The sequence below is a fragment of the Equus quagga genome, chromosome 15 (assembly GCF_021613505.1).
Source record: "Equus quagga isolate Etosha38 chromosome 15, UCLA_HA_Equagga_1.0, whole genome shotgun sequence".
Taxonomy (NCBI): Eukaryota; Metazoa; Chordata; class Mammalia; order Perissodactyla; family Equidae; genus Equus; species Equus quagga.
This window is the reverse complement of record NC_060281.1, coordinates 28,513,811-28,533,825: the sequence shown is the minus strand read 5'-3', so window position 1 is coordinate 28,533,825 and position 20,015 is coordinate 28,513,811.

The window sequence follows — 20,015 nt, the reverse complement described above, 5'->3', positions numbered from 1 at the left end:
ATAGAAAGGTGGGATGTGTCCCTGGAAAGCGAACAGCAAGAAAAAGGCCTGGAGGTTGGGAATAGCCAGGCATGTGTTCAGAGGTCCAGCACCAGGAGGGAGGTGGTCATTCAGGCCTGGGTCAGCCCTGAGCCCAAGCCACGAGCTCTGCCGCTCAAAGAGAGGGACGTGCTGGGTGACTAAGCCTCTCTGGGCCTCCATTTCCTCATTCATAAAATGGCCTTCGCTCAAGCTGCTCCTTCCTGCAATGCCCTCCCTGTTCCTCAGAACCTATCCAACTCTCGGTGGCCCTAAGTCCCCCCCTCCAAGATTCCTCAGTCCTCACCTGCCTCTGAATGTGTAATAATAATAATAATAATAATAGCATTTATTGACCACCTACTGTGTGCCAGCCCCTTGCTCCCATTCTCTCTCCATCTTCCCAATATTTATGAGGCAAACATTAACTCCTTGATATTAAAGGTTAGGAAATTTGGGACTGAGAGTCAGTTGACAAATATTTCCTGGGCACCAATTATGCGCCAAACAGTATGCTAAGCACTGGTCATACAGTGATGGACAGAAGGGTGTGGTCCCTGCCCTCATGGAGCCTACATTCTTGTGAGAAAGACAGATAGTGAAGACACAAATACACAGATTAGCTATAATGATCTCATTATTATTGATTATAGTAAATGCCCAGAAGGAAAGAACTGGGTTCCATGAGAAGAGGGATCCAGTCTGGATTTAGAGGATAGGGCTGTCTGAGAAGGGAATTTTTAAACTGAGACATGAAGGATTTCAGACTAGGAAAAAGAATGTTCCACACACAAGGTGTAGCTTATGCAAAATGTTTCCAGGCAGCAAAGAACTTGGCACAATGGAGCAGTACTGCCCTCTCGACCAAGATGAGAACAGCCCTGCCTAAGACCTGTACTTCAGGGGGCTGGCTCCATGGTGTGGTGGTTAAACCTACACTGCTCCTCAGCCATGCTGTGGCAGCAACCCACATATAAAGTGCAGGAAGATTGGCACAGATGTTAGCTCAGGGCTAATCTTCTTCAGCAAAAAAACCCCGAAACAAACAAACAAAAAAAACAACAAAAAAAACTGCACTCGGAAGATTCCTAAGATCTCAAACCCCAAACACATGATGAAGAACCACAGGGCGCCTAGGGCTCAGCGCTGACCTCCAGACGGCAAACCTACATAGACATCCACGTTCTGACACCACTCAGGCTGCAGGGAACATTTCCCCACGTCTTGCTCACTGTTCTCAAAACCCAAGGTGCCTGCATGGGACCACAGGAGAGGCGTGGGCTGAGCTGCCCCCCACGTCAGAGGACACTCTTTCTGAGTGCGAGGCGGATTTGAACAGTAGAAGCTCTTCAGTGAAAGAAAGGATAAATTCACTCCTCAGATCTTCCCTCTCAGGTTGCATGGATGTGACAGATACTTGCATGACAAAATGTCCATTTTCTGGCTTCTTTTTGTGTTATGAAGGGTCTCATGAATTAGCACGGTATTCATAACAGTTGCACACAGCACTGAGGAACATCTTGTAACATTAAACAATTCCCTGGACTATTGAACTTGAGTGTACATCCGTCTGAACATTACGTGTGAAGCCTGACAGCAGTTCTTCATGCTAGCGGCTAGTGGGACATTAGATGCTATTTTGGGAACAGTTCTGTTTTTCTAAAAATATTTAGGGGTCAGCCCTGTGGCCTAGTGGTTAAGTTTGGTGTGCTCCATTTCAGCTTCTGGGTTTAGTTCCTGGGTGTGAACCTACACTACTCGTCAGCAGCCGTGATGTGGCAGTGACCCACATACAAGATAGAGGAAGATTGGCACGAATGTTAGCTCGGGGTGAATATTCTTCAGAAAAGAAAAAATTTAACAAGATGGAATTAAAAATTTTAAAACCATTTAAATTACATAATTTATGATTATAATTTATGATTAATAAATAGTAAAAATTTAATTCAGGGGCTGTCCCAGTGGTGCACTGGTTAAGTGTGCATGTTCCACTTTGGTGGCCCAGGTTCGCCTGTTCAGATCCCCAGTGTGGACATGGCACTGCTTGGCAAGCCATGCTGTGGTAGGCGTCCCACATATAAAGGAGAGGAAGATGGGCACGGATGTTAGCTCAGGGCCAGTCTTCCTCAGCAAAAAGAGGAGGATTGGCAGCAGATGTTACCTCAGGGCTAATTTTCCTCAAAAAAAAAGAAGTCTTTTAACATTTACTATAGTTACTTTTGAGGGGAATGTATTCAAATTTGTATGCTTTGAATGCAATTACATTTTTTTAAGTCCTTTGCGAATGAGTGCAGGTCCAGATCACGATGGGAACAGAAAGCAGCAAAAGCGGAACACAGAAAAGGACAAAAAGAAACTTCCAGGTTCTGGTGAGGCCAGCTTGGCGAGCACGTGTGGGGAACTGAGAGGCAGCACAATGTTCAGATTTGGGTCAGGGGTGGCTTAGGACTGGGCATCAAGATTTTGGTTAAAAGGAGGGTCAATTTGGGGATAAGATTCAGCTCAGGAACACAGACAACCTCTAGCAGCTTCAGGTCTGACGCCAGAACACCGGGCCTCTCTACAGAGAAAAACAGGCTTCAGGCTCTATAATTACAACTTGTTTTCGTCTAAAAATGACATTTCTCAGCTTGATCACTGGCATTAGTCACCAGTTTCAATTCCACATGAATTTTAGCCATTTTCTAAAATTAAATCCACTTTCAGAAGATGAAGATTTGCTACCACCAGTGACTATGATGCTGATAAATAAATGACTGCTACCATGTCTCGGGCACTGCGCCCCAGGCTTTCAAGCTATCCTCGCAGCACCCAGCCTCATAGCACCCATCTTCACAGCGCCCATCCTCGCAGCACCCGTGCTCACAGCACCCATCCTCGCAGCACCCTCGCTCACCTGCGGCCCGGAGGAGGTAAGTGACTCCGGGCCATACCATTGACCAGGCACCTGGTCTGTGCCTGGTGTTTACTGTGTTATCTCGAGTCCCTGCGGAAACTTCGAGAGGCAGGTGGGCACGTCACTTCCCCTCTCTATGCCTCCACTCTCTGGCCGGTTAAGTGGTGACAATAATCGTACCTGACTTTCCGGAAGTCATTGTGGGAATTAAGTGGACCGACACATGTAACTTCTTAGCACAGGGCCTGGCACAGAGCAGGTGTCCTGCCTATGTCAGCTGCGTGTCGCTTTCCCTTCATTTCACAGAAAAGGAAACGGAGCCCCAAGTGCCTCAGGGACTCAGACCCAGGTCTCTATGTGGCACAGAGGTGAGAGGAGGGGTCTTTGGAACAAGTCTGAAGCAGTGGTTAAGAGCTGGAGATTTTGCCCAGAAACGGACCCAAGCGTCCTGCTTCACCACGTTGCAGCTGGGTGACCTTGGGCAAGCTCTCCCCCTTGCTGGGATCCTCTTGCCCTGAACTGCACCTTCTCCATCTGGCAAAATAAATGTGCATCACAAAATGATCCATTCAGGTGGGCTTAGCAGAAACCTGGGAACTCTGCTTCCTGAAGATGTGTCCAGGCTCTTGCAAAATAGACAACAGGTCTGAGCTTTGATTTTTTTTTTTTTTTTTTTTTTGGTGAGGAAGATTGTCCCTGAGCTACCATCTGTGCCAATCTTCCTCTATTTTGTATGTGGCATGCTGCCACAGCCTGGCCACCGATGAATGGTGTAGGTCCATACCCAGGAACACGGCCTGGGCCACTGAAGCAGAGCATGCCAAACTTAACCAGTAGACCATGGAGCCCATCCCAGATCTGAGCTTTGAAATGGTCAGTTTCTGTCGACTTAATTTTGTTGGGATTGCTTTGGGCTTCTTTCATCCATCTAGGTTCTTTTGGTGTCACACGGCCCCTGACAGACTCTTCTACAAAGAAGTTTCTCTCAGGGAACCCTAGACTTGCAGTGTCTTGTCTTTGCTTCTGGGATAAGGAAACAGAGGCTCAGAAGATCAAGTCACTGTCCAGGGTGTCACGGGTGGGCAGGGAGTGAGCAGGACTCAGGCCAGCGTCTGAGCCCAGGGCTGGAGACCACTCGGCGGTGGCACACAGTGGGGCCTCTCGACTGTGCTGAACAAGGCCCGGATGGCTGCTGGGCACTGGCTGCAGGAGTGGAAAGGGGTGTCCAGCCCAGTTTGACCCTCATGGAGCTCACGGCCTGGGAGATGAGGGTTGGTTGTGGGGGGCCCAGAGAGTGGAACAAAAGCACTGATGTCCCCTCTAGAAAGTAGAATGGGACAAATGATGCTATTATGGGACGTCATGTCTTTTCACAGAATCAGTGTGAATCTGAGCTGGAACGGCCCTACAGGGCATGCTGTGTGGCCTCCAGCAGTGTCAGGAGTCCCCTTGTACACACTGTCCCCAGCCTCTGCTTGCATGCCTCCAGGCACAGGCCACTCACTGCTTTTCGAAGCCACCATGCTACACAGGGCCAGGAGACAAGATCGGTCTCTGCCCAGTCAGCCCCATGGACCAGGGGCAGGGGACCCATCAGAGAAAGGGAGAGACTGACAGGAGAGACGGATGAGGCAGGAGCCAGAGGGCTGGACGGCGGGGCAGCCAAACTCTTGTGGCACAGAAGGAGGCTCACTCAGAAACTGTTCCTACTGAGACCTACTGTGTGCCGGGCACTGTTGGCAGCACTCGACTTCCGGCAGTGAAAAGGTGGGCTAAGGCCCCTGCCCTCGTAACGCTGACGTTCTAAACTATCTGGCGGTGTGTGAAAAGCTGATACATACTGTGCAGAAAATGAAAGTGGGAAGAGAGGAAAAAGTGTAAAAGTGTGAGGGGAGGGAAGGTTGCAAGTTAAGACAGCGTGATCAGGGAAGGTCTCACTGAGAAGGTGACATTTGAGTAAAGGTCTGAAGAGGTGAGGGATGAGCCACATCCATATCTCGGGAAGAGCATTCCAGGCAGATGGAACAGCAAGTGCAAAGGCCCTGAGGTAGGAGCGTGCTCTGCCACATTTGCGGAATAGCAAAGCTGGACCAGAGTGAGTGAGGGGGAGAGAAGTGGACAAAGCCATGGAGGTACTGGGAGTGCGATGGGGGCTGGGGAGCCAGGGGTTAAGGTAATGTTGGGTCCTGCTTGGTGAGAACTGGGGAGCATGGGAGGGTTCTGAGCAAGTTTTAATGTGATCACTGTGGCGTTTGTGTGGAGAGCAGATTTAGGAGGGCTGGGGAGGCGAGCAGGCCAGCGAGGAGGCTGCTGCAGGGGCCGGATGATAAGGTGGTGGACACAACAGGCTAGCCTGGTGCGTTGGGTGTAGGGGGTGAGGGGTCCGGGTGACACCCAGGCTTTGCTTTCAGGTCCCATTAACCGGGACGAGGAGGACTGCGGAGAGTCAGGTGTGGAAGCTCAGGGGTCCGGTGTCGGGCATTTGGTTTAAAGGGCCAATTGGACATCCACGTGTGACGTCACTCGGGCAGCTGGATGCAAGGTCTGGGCTAGAGATACAAAGTCAGGAGTCATGAGCCCATAAACAGCTGAGACGGCCGAGGGAAGGAGGGAAGGGGAGGGGACCGCAGAGGAGGGGGCACCGCACTATTAGGATGTCCCCGGAGGTGAGGAGGGACCAGCAAAGGAGCCTGAGAAGGAGCCAGAGAGGGAGGAGGGAGCGAGCAACCGCGTCTGGCACCGCTGAGCGAGAGCAGACAGTCCTAAGAGTGGAGCACAGCATCCTGAGCACAGACACCAAGCCCGGCTGCCTCGCTCGGCCAGCATCTGCGAGCGAGGCAAGGTGGCTGGTCTGTGTGCGTACCGCGGAGGTTGCCGGTGACACAGACAAGGGCGGTTTTGGAGGAGTGGGTGGTGGCAGTCCAAGCCTGTTTGGAGGGGGTTTAAAGAGAAAGGGGGCAGAGGAACGGAGGACGACCGGGGGAGCAGAGAAACGGGGCGGTATCTCCAGGGGAAGTAGATTCAAGAGGGCGGTTTTGGTTTTTTAAGCCCAGGAAGATAACATATTTGTAAGGTAAGGGGACGGGGACAAGGTGACAGATCCCTCAGTGGACGTAGTTTCTGGGGAGGTTGAGAGGTGGTGGGAGTGGGGGAGCGAGGCGTGGGCTGGGTCAGGGTGGAGGGCTTGAGTGGAAATCTGGGCGGTCAGTTGTGATAAAGTGATGAGAAAATCTCCCAGCAGAGGAAAGTGGAGGGCAAGATCTTAGAGAAAAGGAGGCCAAAGAACCGAGACACTGGGTGTTGGGAGGGTTTTTCCTGGACATGGAAATCACCCCGTATTAGGACAGGGACGTGCTGGAGAGTCAGTGAGCCAGGAACCAAATCCTTCAAAGAATGGTGTAGTCTGATGATACGAGATTCAAAACTGAGGTCCTTCTTAGGGTTAGAGAAGGAGAGAGAATGGTCCAGAAGCATCTACTTTCCTCCAATATGTCTTCTTCTTCCTTAATAATAAAACCCCTGATTTGTAGCTGAGCATACAGACACTCAGAAAAAAATACACCCCAGTTTTCCTTGCAGCCATGTGGCCAAATTCTGACTCTCAGGATGTAAGTGGAGGTGTGCGTGCCGCTTCTGGGAAGTGTCCTTTACAGGAGGGGTGCACCCTTCTTGGTTACTTTTTACTTCCCAGCGTTTGGAAAGAGGACGTATTGGTTGGAGCTGTAGCAGCCATCTTGGGCCATGAGGCAACCTTGGGAGTGTGAGCTGTGACCATGGAGTAACCAGCTAGGAGCCTTGATGAGAGAGAGAGAGAGATAGAGAGAGAGATAGACAGAGAGAGAGAGAGAAGAAAGCAAACCCATCTTGTTTAAGTCACTGTGACATGGGGATTTTCTGTTACTTGTAGTCAAACCTGGTGCTAATGGCTACAACTGGAAAGTTATGTTCGTGCCACACTGGAGATGACATTTCATGCCGGTGGGCACTGGTGGGCACTGAGAAACCCTTGAAAGTTGTTGAACAGGACGCGAGCTGGTGGGAATTGTACAGTCAGAAGGGCTGTGGAGAGCACATTTTAAAAAAGGAGCGAGCTGAGGCGAGGATGTGTAGTGAAGGGGTCCACCTAGATGGGCCGAAGACAGATCGGGGACGGCCTCTGCAGGGCGGGGTCTGCGAGCGAGGTCGGTACCGAGTTTAACAAGCGATTCAGGAACGTGATCGTGCTTAGAGTCGGGCTGGCGTTTGCACCAGAGCTGGATTTCGAGTCAGAAATAGGAAGAGCGCAGCGGCGGGGTCAGGTCTCCCTGGAGGCGTCCGGCCGCCTTCGGATGGACTTTTGCGGGTTCAGGGAGACGGCGCTAGGATTCGGGTTTGATGCAGCGGCCCTCGGGCGGGGCATTTGGACCTGGGTAGGGGGTTTCGAGTTGTCACAATTACTGGCGGCGTGGGTGTTGCTCTTGGCGTTTAGAGCAGGAGCTGGAGATGCTGACTGTTTAGTGCGGGAAAGAGGCCCGGTGGTCCTGCCCCAACTGCCCCGCGCCCCTGGGAAACACGGAGGCAAAGCAGCGCGGGGAAGGCAGAAGCTGAGCGGTTTGAATCCCTGCTCTGCCGCTCTCTTCGCTGGGTGGACGCAAACCCTCGCTGTCCCCATCCGGAGCTGGTGGGTTCAGTCCTAGAGGATGGGGGTACTCTGATTGGCCAGCTCGAGTCCTGTGCCCGCCTCTGGGCGGGGCTCTCTGTGATTGATAGCCCGGCCCTGTGGGAGGGCTAAAGAGGAAGAGAGGGGCTCTGTCCAGGTCAGGGGAGAGGAGTCCGCGCGGGGAGCTGTCGTGAGTCAGGAAGGATGATGGCAGAGCAGCAGCGGTTGTAAAGTTCATGGAGAGCTTGCTGGGTGCCGGGCACGGTGCTAAGTGCTTTGTCTGTATTAGCTCGTTTAATACAACCATGCGGTAGATGCTACTGTCACACGTTTTCCCTACGAGGCAACTTCACAGAGAGGCGCAGTCACTTGCCCAAGGCCACCCAGCCAGGACGCAGCAGAACCAGGGTCCCCCATCCACAGGCCTCGCTCCGGAGCAGGTGCTGGCGCTCTCCGGGGCGCACCCTGCACCCTCCCCGGGGCAGTAGAACCGGGTCTCCTGCTCCAGGCTGGAGGCGGACCGGGGCGCTCCCCTTCCAGGGCACCTGTGAGCCCAGGAGGACGGAAACACCTCGGCGCAGATGGCCATCTGACGTTTGCCGTTACCCCTAGAGCGGAGAGCAGAATCCCAAGGAACAGAAAAGAGAATAGGCACGTTTAGAGCAGCGGTTCTCACCCCGGCTGCGCTCTGGAATACTTACCAGAGCTCTACAAAACCCCAGCGCTCAGGCCGCACCCGACACCAGTTAACCTGAATCTCTAGGTGGGGCCCTGGCATTTGTAGTCATTAAGACTCCTCAGGTGAATTCAATGTCCAGCCAACGTGGGGAACCACTTAGCTTAGAGGCCTCGTGGCTTAGTGGAAACAGCCGTGGGTTAAGAGCCACCTGGCTTTGAGACTTGGTACAGTCAGTGCAAGCTGTGTGACTTTGTGCCAGTCTCTTAACTTCTCGGAGCCTCAATTTCCTCACCTGTTGACAAGGCCTAAGTCTCTCTACCTTTCACAGGGGTTGTGAGGGCCGAATGAGACGATGTCTGTAAGGCCTCTAGCACAAAGCTGGCGCTCAGCTCCATCCTTAGTGTTAGGGAGGGCGCAGAACAGACCAGGCCCTGGTCACAGATAGGCTCAGGCCTGCGCAGGACCACCCGCGGAGGCAGAGCGGCGCCAACGACTCACCATCACTGGGACGAGGCTGTGGAATGGGTTTTGCTGGGATCCTCAGACCCCGGGTCCTCACCGAGGGGCTTGAGGCTTCCGAATCAGAGGAGGCTTGGACCGGGCGGGCGGGGTGGGGAAAGGGGGAACGGCTGTGTGCCTGCACTGACTCGGCCTCGCCACCAGGTGGCGGCAGGAACCCGCCCACCGGGGCGGACACCTGCCAGGCTGAAGGACAGGACGACTGGGAACGACACAGACATTAGAGGACTTTTTCGAGTGCGAGGTATATGCTTACGCCTTATTTTCTTTCCTGTCCATTTACTTCGTGCCACCGCCCTCCTTTAGGGAGTGAAGAAGCTGAGGCGGTGCCGGGAACTGGCGACTGGGAATTGACCCCAGTCCCTCTGACTCCAGACCCTTCTCTTGACCACTGAGGTCATAGAAAGTCAGAGCTGCCAGGCCCTTGGAAATCCTCGGGTCCTGTGCTTCCTAAATGATAACGTTTGGTGATAAAAATGTTTGATGATAAAAGTCACCCGAAGCTCTTTTTAAAAAGATTTCAAATTATTGGGCCCCAGGCCAGGCACTGAATTAGAATTTCCCAGGAAAAGGGGCCTGGGAATGTGTGTGGTTAACAAGAGTCCCTGTTTGGAAGCGTGGATCTGCTCCCAGGGAGGGAAAGGGACCTGCCCAAGGTCGCACAGTTAATCCCCTCGGGGTGCCTGATACCCGCTAATCCAGAAGCCAGGCCATCCCCCAAAAAAGACGAGACTGTATACTGTAAATCCAGCAATTCCACTTCCGGGTATATACCCAAAAGAATTGAAAGCAGGATCTTGAAGAGGAATTAGAAGACCCATGTAGCAGTATGATTCACAACAGCTAAAAGTGGAAGCAACCCAAGTGTCCTTCAACAGATGAGTCGGATCAGCAGATGTGACACACATACAATGGAATATTATTCAGCCGTAAAAAGGGAGGGAATTTTGACATATGCTACAACATGGATGAACTTGGAGGACATTACGCTAAGTGAAATGCGCTCATCACGAAAAGACAAATACTAGATGATTCCACTTACATGAGGTACCCAGAGCGGTCAAATTTATAGAAGCAGGAAGTAGCATGGTGGTTGCCAGGGGCTGAGGGGAGGGGGCAGGGGAGTTATTATTTAACGGGCACAGAGTTTCAGTTTTACCAGATGAAAAGAGTTCTGGAGATGGATGGCGGGGATGGCTGCACAATACTGTGAATGTACTTCATATCATTGAACTTGAAAATGGTTGAGATGGTTAATCTCACGTTATGTATATTCCACCACAGTAAAAACAATTGGGGGGAAAGAAAGATGAGCTAATCTGTGCCCAGCCCTGGAGGGGGAGCGTGCTGAGGAATGAGAATGTCGGAATGATTTTCTTCGTCTTTTGAATGCTTCTGTGAATAAGTATTATATGGAATTTGATGGGTATTGCCAGATCGCCTCTCTCCTTGAAAAAGATTGTGTTAATAATGTGTAGATATACTTTTTTCCCCAATAACTTCACCAGTTCAGGGTTTTATTATTTTCCTTTTTTTCTCTTTAATGGGTGAGAGATGGTATTTCATTATTATTTAAGTTTGCATTCAAATTTATTAGATCTAAAGTGGAAGGTCCAGAATTTACTGGTGTCATTGACAGCCTCAGAATGATTTCCCCCAAAATGTTAATTCCCACTTTATTATACTAAATAAAAGAAATTCATGTTTATCGTTAAAGTAAATGAATAAAACTACCAGGTCTGTTACCTACAGGAGAAAGTGGCTCCTGCTTGAGATTCTGCCTGGGTTGTTGCCCCTTGTTCGGCGTGAATTCCGGGTTCTTGAGTGGAGATTCTCAAGGCGGAGGGGTGCAGCTGGGGACCATGGATGTAAAAACTCCTGTTCATTTGGCTGTGCCACCCGCTGGCCCCCCAGTGGCTATTATCATGAATTCCTGGGTCACTCTCCTGCGACAGGACAAAAATGGTCAGTGAGAGGCTGGGCACAGACTTCCCCCCCCACCGCCCCCCGGCCCATCAAAAACAGTCCTATGATCGCCAGTCCAATTTCTCCCCTCTCTCTTTTCCCTTCCTAAAGCAGGCTGATTCTGGAAAGTGGCTAAGTTGAGCCCGGGGTGGAGGAGGAGCATTTGTTTTTGTTTTGTTTCTTTGGTGGGAGATGGAGATTGAGATGAGTAGCTTCAGGGCGTGAGCAAAGAGAGGAGAGGAAAGGGTATTTTAATTAGTGTGGCTGTGAACTATGTATGTGAATCCCTCGAAGGCCTTTTAGAGCTGTGACTAAAGAATGAAATTACTTGTTAATTCCTTTAGGCTATTGGGTTGTATTTCTTACGCTAGATACACTAGATACTATTCGGAGACTGAATCACACAACTGCGCTTTATTAGGGTTCCACCCTTACTAATGAAGACTTGGGTTCTCCAGCCTCCAGAACCCTGGTGTCTTGGCTCCTTGACAAGGATCCACCCCTTGTCCCAAGGCCACACCCCAAACCCTGTCATCGCCTGAAACTGCTCCGCCTCTGAAATTACAAATTCAGACGTCCCACGCCCTGATGACAGTCTCCTCTCCTCCCTCTTACCCACTTTCCTCCGCCGCATCGCTCCTTTGATCCCACTGGGACTTCCAGCCCATTGATCCCAGTTCTTCTGCCCAAGAAACTTTTCCCTTTTCCCTTGGTAATGTCACCCACATTTTCCTTGGAGGAAAATTCATTTTTTCTCTCAGATGGATGATACAATTCAGCTGAGGCTGACTCTGTGCTCCCCAATTCCAGGGGCATGCACATCTGGGCAATCCTACTTCAGACCCCTGGCCACAGCAATTGGTCAGGGAGGGGCATGTGACCCTGGTCAGTCCAGGAAGAGCCAACCCAAGACTATTACTGAGACTCCAGAGGAAGGGACATTTTCTTTCTGCTTAGGTGGCTCAGCTGGCAGGACATAGCCTGGACTTGCTAGGGGCCGTCCTGGGGTCGAGAGCCTGCGGGATAATGAGAAAAGCTGAGCCAAGAGAGGAGATTCCTAATAATCTTGTTGGAGTATCTGGAACCAGCCATTCCTGAAACTTCTCTGGGTTTTTCAGATATGTGAATTGATGTATCTGAGATCCGTGAGTCAGGGTTGCACTCCATCACCTGAAACAGACCTGGGTGGATTACAGTGTGGCTCCAGCTAGGCTCTGGAGCAGGGGTCTCTAAACGTAGTTGCACGTCAGGATCACATGGGAAGATTTGTTTTCTTAAAACCTTTATGTGGGGGCCAGCCTAGTGGCGCAGCGATTAAGTTCACACATTCTGCTTCTCGGCGGCCCGGAGTTCACCAGTTTGGATCCCGGGTGTGGACATGGCACCTCTTGGCAAGCCATGCTGTGGTAGGCATCCCACATATAAAGTAGAGGAAGATGGGCACGGATGTTAGCTCAGGACAGTCTTCCTCAGCAAAAAGAGGAGGATGGCAGCAGTTAGCTCAGGGCTAATCTTCCTCAAAACAAAACAAAACAAAAAAAACCTTTATGTGAAGGATAACATTGATACAGAAAAATGCACGAAACGTAAATGTACAAATTAATGCATTTTTATAAAGCCAACTCCCATGTCACCCGATCAAGGTCAACAAATAGAACATGGTTTGACTCTGAAAGCCCCAGCCCCTCCCCCCTTTCACAGGGAACCACGACCCTGCCTTCCATGGCGGTCACGTCCTTGCTTCCCGCCGTCGTTTCCAGCCTGAGTCTGCTTCCCTCAGCACTATGCTGTGGGTTTGCCTGTTTAAGAATATTGTATAAGTGAAATTATTTATTAATCTTAAGGAAGCCAAATTTGTCAGACTTTTCCTTTAAGGTTGGTGCTTTTGTGTCATGAAAATAAATCTGTCACCACGCTGAGGCTTTCTCCGGAATCTTTGCTTTCACCTCCTGTCGGCTTTTGTTGTCTTTATTGTTCTGCCCTCTGCATGATGACAACCCACCTGGGATTTGTTTGTTTATGGTGTGAGGTAAGTATTATTTCTTCCCCATTGAAGGCTCAGCCTGTTTACTGAAAAGGCTCACCTGTCTCTGCTCCTTAGAGCCGCAGGAATCACAACCCAAGTGTCCATCTCGATGTTAGTTTCTAGTGTTTTCCTCCTTCTGTCTGTCCTTGCACAGATACCACCCTCTCCTCATCACCGTACTTTTATAAAAAGTCTTGATATTCAGTAGAGCAAGATTCCCATGCTGTTCTTTTTTTAGGAAGCTCTTCTTGGCTCCCTCATTTCCTTCTGTATTTTAGAATCAACCTGTCGTGGTCTACACAAAGTACCCTGTGAGGATTTGGATCCGATCGCACTGAATCTCTAGATCATACATTCTTCAACATTGAATCCGCGAATCCTTTTTTTTTTTGAAGATGCACATGTTAAGAAGAGACGATGGAGGGTCCTAGAGTAATTATTTCTTTCTTTCCAGCCTTGTTGAGATGCAGTTGACATAGAACATTGTATAAGCACACTGTATGTTTGTTGATTTCCTTCGTGTGGTGAGAACATTTAAGATCCACTCTCTTAGCAACTTCCAAGTATATGATACAGTATTATTAACTGTAATCACCTTGCTGTGCAAGAACTTGTTAATCTTATAACTGGAAGTTTGTCCCCTGGAAGTTTGTCTTCCAGTCCTTGAACGTGCTATATGTGCGTGTGTGCTCACGTGTGTGCTCACGCACATACATTTATTCAGATAATTAAAAATTGTTTTCTCTGTAATGCTTTTGGTGCATCTTTTGTTAGATTTATTCCTAGATAATTGCTGTATTTTTAAATGCTATTCAAGGGGCTTATTTAAAGTCCAGATTCTTTGGCTTGACCTTCGGAGAGTCCAAGTGAGTAGTGCCGAGGGGGCCCAGATGTGAATTTTGAGAACGCTGCCAGGGTGATGCTGACGTGCAGCCAGCCTGGTGCACGTGGGCCTCCCCCGGGCCCCACTCATGATCTCTTTCCAATCCTAGCCAGCCCCGTCGCATCCCGGCTGGCCCAGTCTCGTAGCCTGTGAGCACGCTCAGGGCTCTGCGTCTTGGAGTGAACCCTTCATCCCCTCTAGGTCCTGCCATCTCCTTTCCTCCCATTCACAGCCACACTTTCAGACAGGTTGTCCACACCTGTGATTTCAACTGTTCATGCTTGCATCCTCCTTTAAATACATTTGAAAACCCACATGGACCCTCATGGATTTTTAAATTGGCATCTAATTCAGACCATCCGTCCCCACACCGCGTCCTTCTGGTCTACCAGGCAGCCTCTCCTCTTCACCTGCTCACTTCCTCCGCCCTCTGCAAGGTGGCTTCTGATGCCTGCGTGCCGCTAACGCTGCTCCACTCAAGGTCTTCAGACTTCTGCGTCACTAAATAGGAGGGACGGCTTCAGTCTTTGTGTCACCCGCCTTCTCTGCAGCATCAGGTCTTGGGCCCCCCTCCTTTCTCATGCTGTCTCCCTGGGTGCCCGTGATATCACGCTTTCTTGGGCCGCCCGCCTATCTAACAAGCTACTTACTGACTGTGCTGAGCACCTGAAGGGAACCGCAGAGAGATGGAGGGCCCGAGCTCCACCCTCTTCCTCTCCCACAGCGCCAATCCCCTACCAGGACCTGCCGATCATGCCCCCACACAACTTTTTCCCACAATGAAAAACATAAAGTTCATCACTGTAAAAATTTAAGCCTGTTGAAGAGAAGAAGGAAGAACATTAAAATCACCTGAAGCCACTGGCCGGCTGGTGGTGCAGCAGTTAAGTTCGTGTGCCTTGCTTAGGTGGCCCAGGGTTTGCCAGCTCAGATCCTGGGTGTGGACCTGCGTACCGCATGTCAACCATGCTGTGGCCATGTCCCACATGTAAAAAGTAGAGGAAGATGGGCAAAGATGTTGGCTCAGGGCCAGTTTTCCTAAGCAAAAGGAGGGGGATTGGCGGCAGATGTTAGACCAGAGCTAATCTTCCTCAAAAAAAAAAAAAACAACACCCAACATCCCCTACCCTGAGAAAATCCACCATCAGAACGTTGGCACTTGTCCCTTTTTTGCTTCTCTATGCATTTATACTCCTGCGTGTGTTAGTTTACAAAAAGTTGGCAAAAATTGTTATCATACCCGCCCTTTTTTTCTTAAAATTTTTGCTTGTTTATTCATTTTGACTTTCCCTTCTGAGAAAACCAACGTTAACACTCTGATATGTGTCCTTCTAGACTTGCCACTTATTGATAGAATCACACACAAAAGCACTGGAACACATACAGGATTATTTTTTGTTACTGCTTTTGTATAAAAATGTGACCACGTTATATACACATCTCTGCACTTGCTTAACTTAACCCTTCACATCAATGAGTATAGCTCTAATTCAGCCTTTTTGATGGCTGTATGGTATTCCATGGCATTGATGCACCACCATTTCTTCACTCATTGCCCCGTTGAAGAGCATTCCCTTTGTTTTTCAGTTTTGTTTTCACCACTATGATTAACACTGTAATAAATAGTCTTGTACATATCCATCCTTACGTACTCTTGTTTTTATTTTTAAGGGGGTTGATTCCCAGGTGTGAATTACTGCATTAAAGGGTGTGTATATTACAACTTTAACAGATATTTCCAGATTGTTTTCCAAAAAGGCTGTAATGGAACACATTTTCACCAACATGAATGAGAATGGAGCCATTTTCCTCATATCCCCTCAAGTAATCGGTATCATTTGTGTTTTTCTTTTTTGTTGATCTGTGGGTATTAAATGATAGCATGTTACTACTCTAATTTACATATCCTGACAACTAGTAAGACTAGACATCTTTTCATATGCTTATTAGACACTTAGATTTGCTCTTCTGTGAGCTATTTCTATCCTTTTGCTTTTTTCCACTGGATTATTTGTCTTTTTCTTATCGGTTTATAGGTTTATTCTTTGTATAATATAGATATTAACTTGTTTCTCACATGGATTTCAAACGGTTTCCTAATCTATTCATCCCCTTTTGACTTTGGTTAGGTGTCTTTTGCCATAAACAACTTACAATTTTTATGCAATTAAATGTGTCTATCTTTTCTCTTATAGCTTCTGGCTTTCTGGTTTGGTTTAAAAGGTCTTTCAGAATGCATATTTTATATATTCTGAATGTTGTTTAGATTTATGCGTTTAAACCATCTGAAATTTATCTTTCATTTGGCTGTGGTGAGAGGGGTTGTTCCACCTCGTTTTCTTCCTGGTGGGATGACCCTTTGAATCAGCCTTGATTATTAAATAAAGTACCATTCTCTTCTCACTGAATTGAAATTCCACCATTTTTGTATATTAGATCAAATCTATATTGGGATCTGTTCTTGCGCTCTCTTCTGTTTCACTGATTTTTTCATCATTTTCTTGACCATTCTTAGAATGACGTTGGCAGGAGTCAGAGTTCTGGAAAAGCCCATCTTCCCCACGTCCTTGGGCAGACTTGAAGGGTGGGCGGCCCAGATTGCTGCACACACCTGGCAAAACCGCCCCCCCCCCCCCATATACAGGATTGTTTCTGCATCGCATGTCTATATGCACTTCTCTGTACCCTGCTTTTTCCCCTGACAGCCTTGCCAGCCGCTCAGCCCCACCACTGCTCTGCTGCAGACACCAGGACTAAGCTCATGACACCCTTTATCCCTGTCTGTGGTCCCAGGTCAGCCTCCTCCGTGCACCTAATCCCCATCTGGCCCTGCTTCCCTTCTCTCATCCCGTCTCTCACCCTGTAACTGCTAAAACCCTCCACGGAGCCCGCTTGAACTCAGGCACGGGAAAGAATGGAGTTTGTCTTCTGGCTCTTCTGGAAAACTGGCTCTCCCTGAGGACACTGCTTCCCCTACACTGGTCACATAGTGGCTGTTTTCTCTCCCTCTTCCTCCCACTGAGCCAGGAGGTGGGGTCAGTGACCTCCTTGCTCCACTCGCAGAATATGACCTTTCCCTCTTCCCCCCAAACTCCCAGCTTGAAATCTCATGCCAGTTAACAATATGATTGTTGGGGACACCTCCTGACCCCTGGCTGCTTCTTCTCATTCCTTGAAGAGTTTAGCACCTGACTTGCTGGTCTCTCTACCACCACTCCAGCCATAATTCTTGATGGTTCGGTGTCCACATAGACGGTCCTTCCCACCTCCTGGCCTCTCGGTTCCCTGACTTCTCCCCACCTGTGACCTGCCGTTCACCTGGCCTCAGCATCCTCCACATGGTCACGCCTGAGGCTTTGCTGTTACCACCTCGGGACTGCTCTTTGCTGGCTCTGCCTGAGATCCGAGCAGTGGGCATCCTCTCCCTGCTTTTCTCCCCCACTGTTTCTTTATCTCCACTGCATTGAGCACCTCCTTCACTCTTTTGGCAGTTTGTGGTTTTAGCTATCTTGTAGTTTCATCAGAGGCGGCCTCTCTCTTACTGTACTGAATTCATCGATACGAGATGGGATGCGTGCCCCAGTCATCTCTTGCTGTGTAACTTACTGGCATAAAACAACCATTGTATTTGCTCGTGATTCTGTGGGTCAGTGACTTGGCTCAGCTCAGTTGGGCGATTCTTCTGCTGGTCTCACCTGGGGCCATTCATGTGGTGGTAGTCATCTGGTGGCTTGGCTGGGGCTGGATGTATGACCCAAGATAGCTGGCCTGCTGGTGTTGACCATCAGTTGGGACTGTCTCTCCGGGGGGGCCTCTCGTCCTCCAGGAGGTGCCCCAGGCTCCTTTCCCCGGCAATCTCAGAGCAGCGAGAGAGGGAGAGGGGAAGTTGTAAGGTCTCTGGGGCCCTGACCTCAGAACACCCACAGAATCACATCTGCCGCATTCTGTTGGTCACAGCATGTCACAAGGCCAACCCAGATTTAAGGGCGAGGAGTAGATCCTGCCTCTGATGGGAGTTGCAGTAAAGTCACATTGCAAAGGGGTGGAACACAGAGGGGAGGGCTTTGTGGCCATTTTACTTTGCAGTCCACCACAGTGTGTCAGCCTGTGCAGCTGGGAGATGAGTTAGTAGTTTGCTTGTTGATTGACTGAAACTTGGACTCAGTGATGGCCTCCACTCAAAGAAGATGCTCGCGCTTCCCTGGAATGATGTAGAAGGAGGAATCCAAAAGCATAGTGAGGGCGAAATGTGAAGTGGATTTATCACAAGTGACCTGTACATCCCCTCCCCATTGTGTCCCCTGAGAAGTCCTAGGGGACACACCCAACATGAGGGTGTTAGAGACACTGTAGCGAGGGGAGTACCAGCATCCTCGACACGCTCTGTGCTGGCTGCTTCCCATAAGCCAGGAGTAGTGGGGAAGACCCAGCCCCGAGGGCTTCCATATTTCAACAGGAAAGCTGGAGTCCTGGAGTAGCAGAGGCCAAGTGTTAGCATTTAGTCACCAGAGACATACGGGCATCGGAGAATGGTAATCAGAATGTTTTGACCTGCGTGGGTTTCAAGGGTGGCTAATTGCCCATGGTGTCCCTAGGAATAAAATAGATAGGCAGCCTATTAAAATATTGCTTGATCTGTAAAATGGAAACACTATAGGTCTGGTGGCCAGAAACCCGACTTAGTCCCCCAATAATAGTCAGAGTCTCCCACCCAATTTCAGGATCTAAGGCAGTCCATAGATGCAGAGCCCCTTGACTGAATTGAGGCCAGGGGCTCCTTGAGGCAGGAAAATCCCATAAGCGTGCAGTATAAATCTCCTCTAAAGCTTTCCTCTAAGGGCCCTGCAGCCTTTACCAGGGTAACTGTGTCCTAGGGAAGGGGACATTCTCAGACTTTTTGGAGATTACTAGATACTGGCTTTGGATTCTCATTAACTCCTGGGAACCAAGAAAGCCAGTAGGGGCTTCTGGTGGTCAGATGATAAACGGAGTTTTGGCTGAAGTCTAAATCACAGTGAGCCAAGAAGGACCAAAGACCCATCCTCTGGTTATTTCCCTCATTCTTGTAGGACTACTTGGCCTGTGACAGAATCCTCACATCAGCTCTCGGAACCATTAATAAAGGCTATTTTGGTATGAAGGGCCACAAGAAGGATCCCAGAACTTTCCTTCCTGTCCAGATAGTAAACTGAAAGCCATGCTGCACGCTCGGGTGCAGGGACCATGCTCTCTGTCCCAGCCTCATTTATCGCACCTGTTGGGCTTGTGCAAAAGGCAGCTGGCTGTTAGGGACTGTCTGTAATCCATTGTGAACATAATCAAACGGTAACTCCAACTGTTCCAGATGAGATATTTATATCGGAGCAAATCAGCATAACCCCTGGTCCCTCCTGGTGTAGCACTATTGACCTGAAAATGATTTTTTCTCTGTAGCAATTTGCAAGTATTACCAAAACCAATTTAACATCACCTGTTATGCCCAACTGTACACCTTCATAGTCTTGCCTCAAGGCTATGTCAACCCTCTTCTCTCATAATCTAGAGAATCTAAAATCTCTAGATGCAGAATCTAATCATTCTACTATCTCACAGATCATCAGTGCATTGATGATGTTATTCTGATTGGACCTGATGAGCGGGCCCTGGCAAGGACTTTAGACTCCTCAGTAAGGCCCAAGCAGGCAAAGTCCACAAAAACGTAGGGACTTGCCATCTCAACAAAATTTCTGGGAGTCTAGTGGTTTGGAGCAAGTTGGGTCATTTCCTTAAAGGTGAATGTCGTACCTTGTGCCACCTATGACTGAAAATGGGGCCCAATGCTATGTGGGTCTTTTTGGATTTTGGGGGCATTATGGTTTGAATTGCATCTCCCAAAAAGATATGTGGACGTCCTAACGCCCGATACCTCAGAATATGACCTCCTGTAGAAATAGGATTTTTGCAGTGTAAGCAGGTTAAGATGAGGTTATTAGGGTAGGCCCTCATCTGATACGACTGGTGTTCTTATAAGAAGAGGAAAATGTCACGTGAAGACACAGACACAGGGAGAACTTCATGTTCTGGCTCGGGCAGAGATTAGAGTCTACAAACCAAGGAACACCAAGGATTGCTGGGAAGCACGACTCTACCCATCACACACACACACACACACACACATATATGTATATATAAAGAAAAAATGTATATATATTTTTCCCTCTGTCTTCAACTGCCCTTTTTATTTTATATAAGGATTGTTATTGGTGGTTGACGTTACGATTTAGTCTCTAGGGTACAGAATAGTCAGCTAAAACTGAGATTGAATCCAGGAGTAGCTAACATCACTTAGAGATGGCTGTGGGAACCGTGTGTATCCCCTTTTGGGGAAAGGGTGAGAGTGTCTTCATTTGT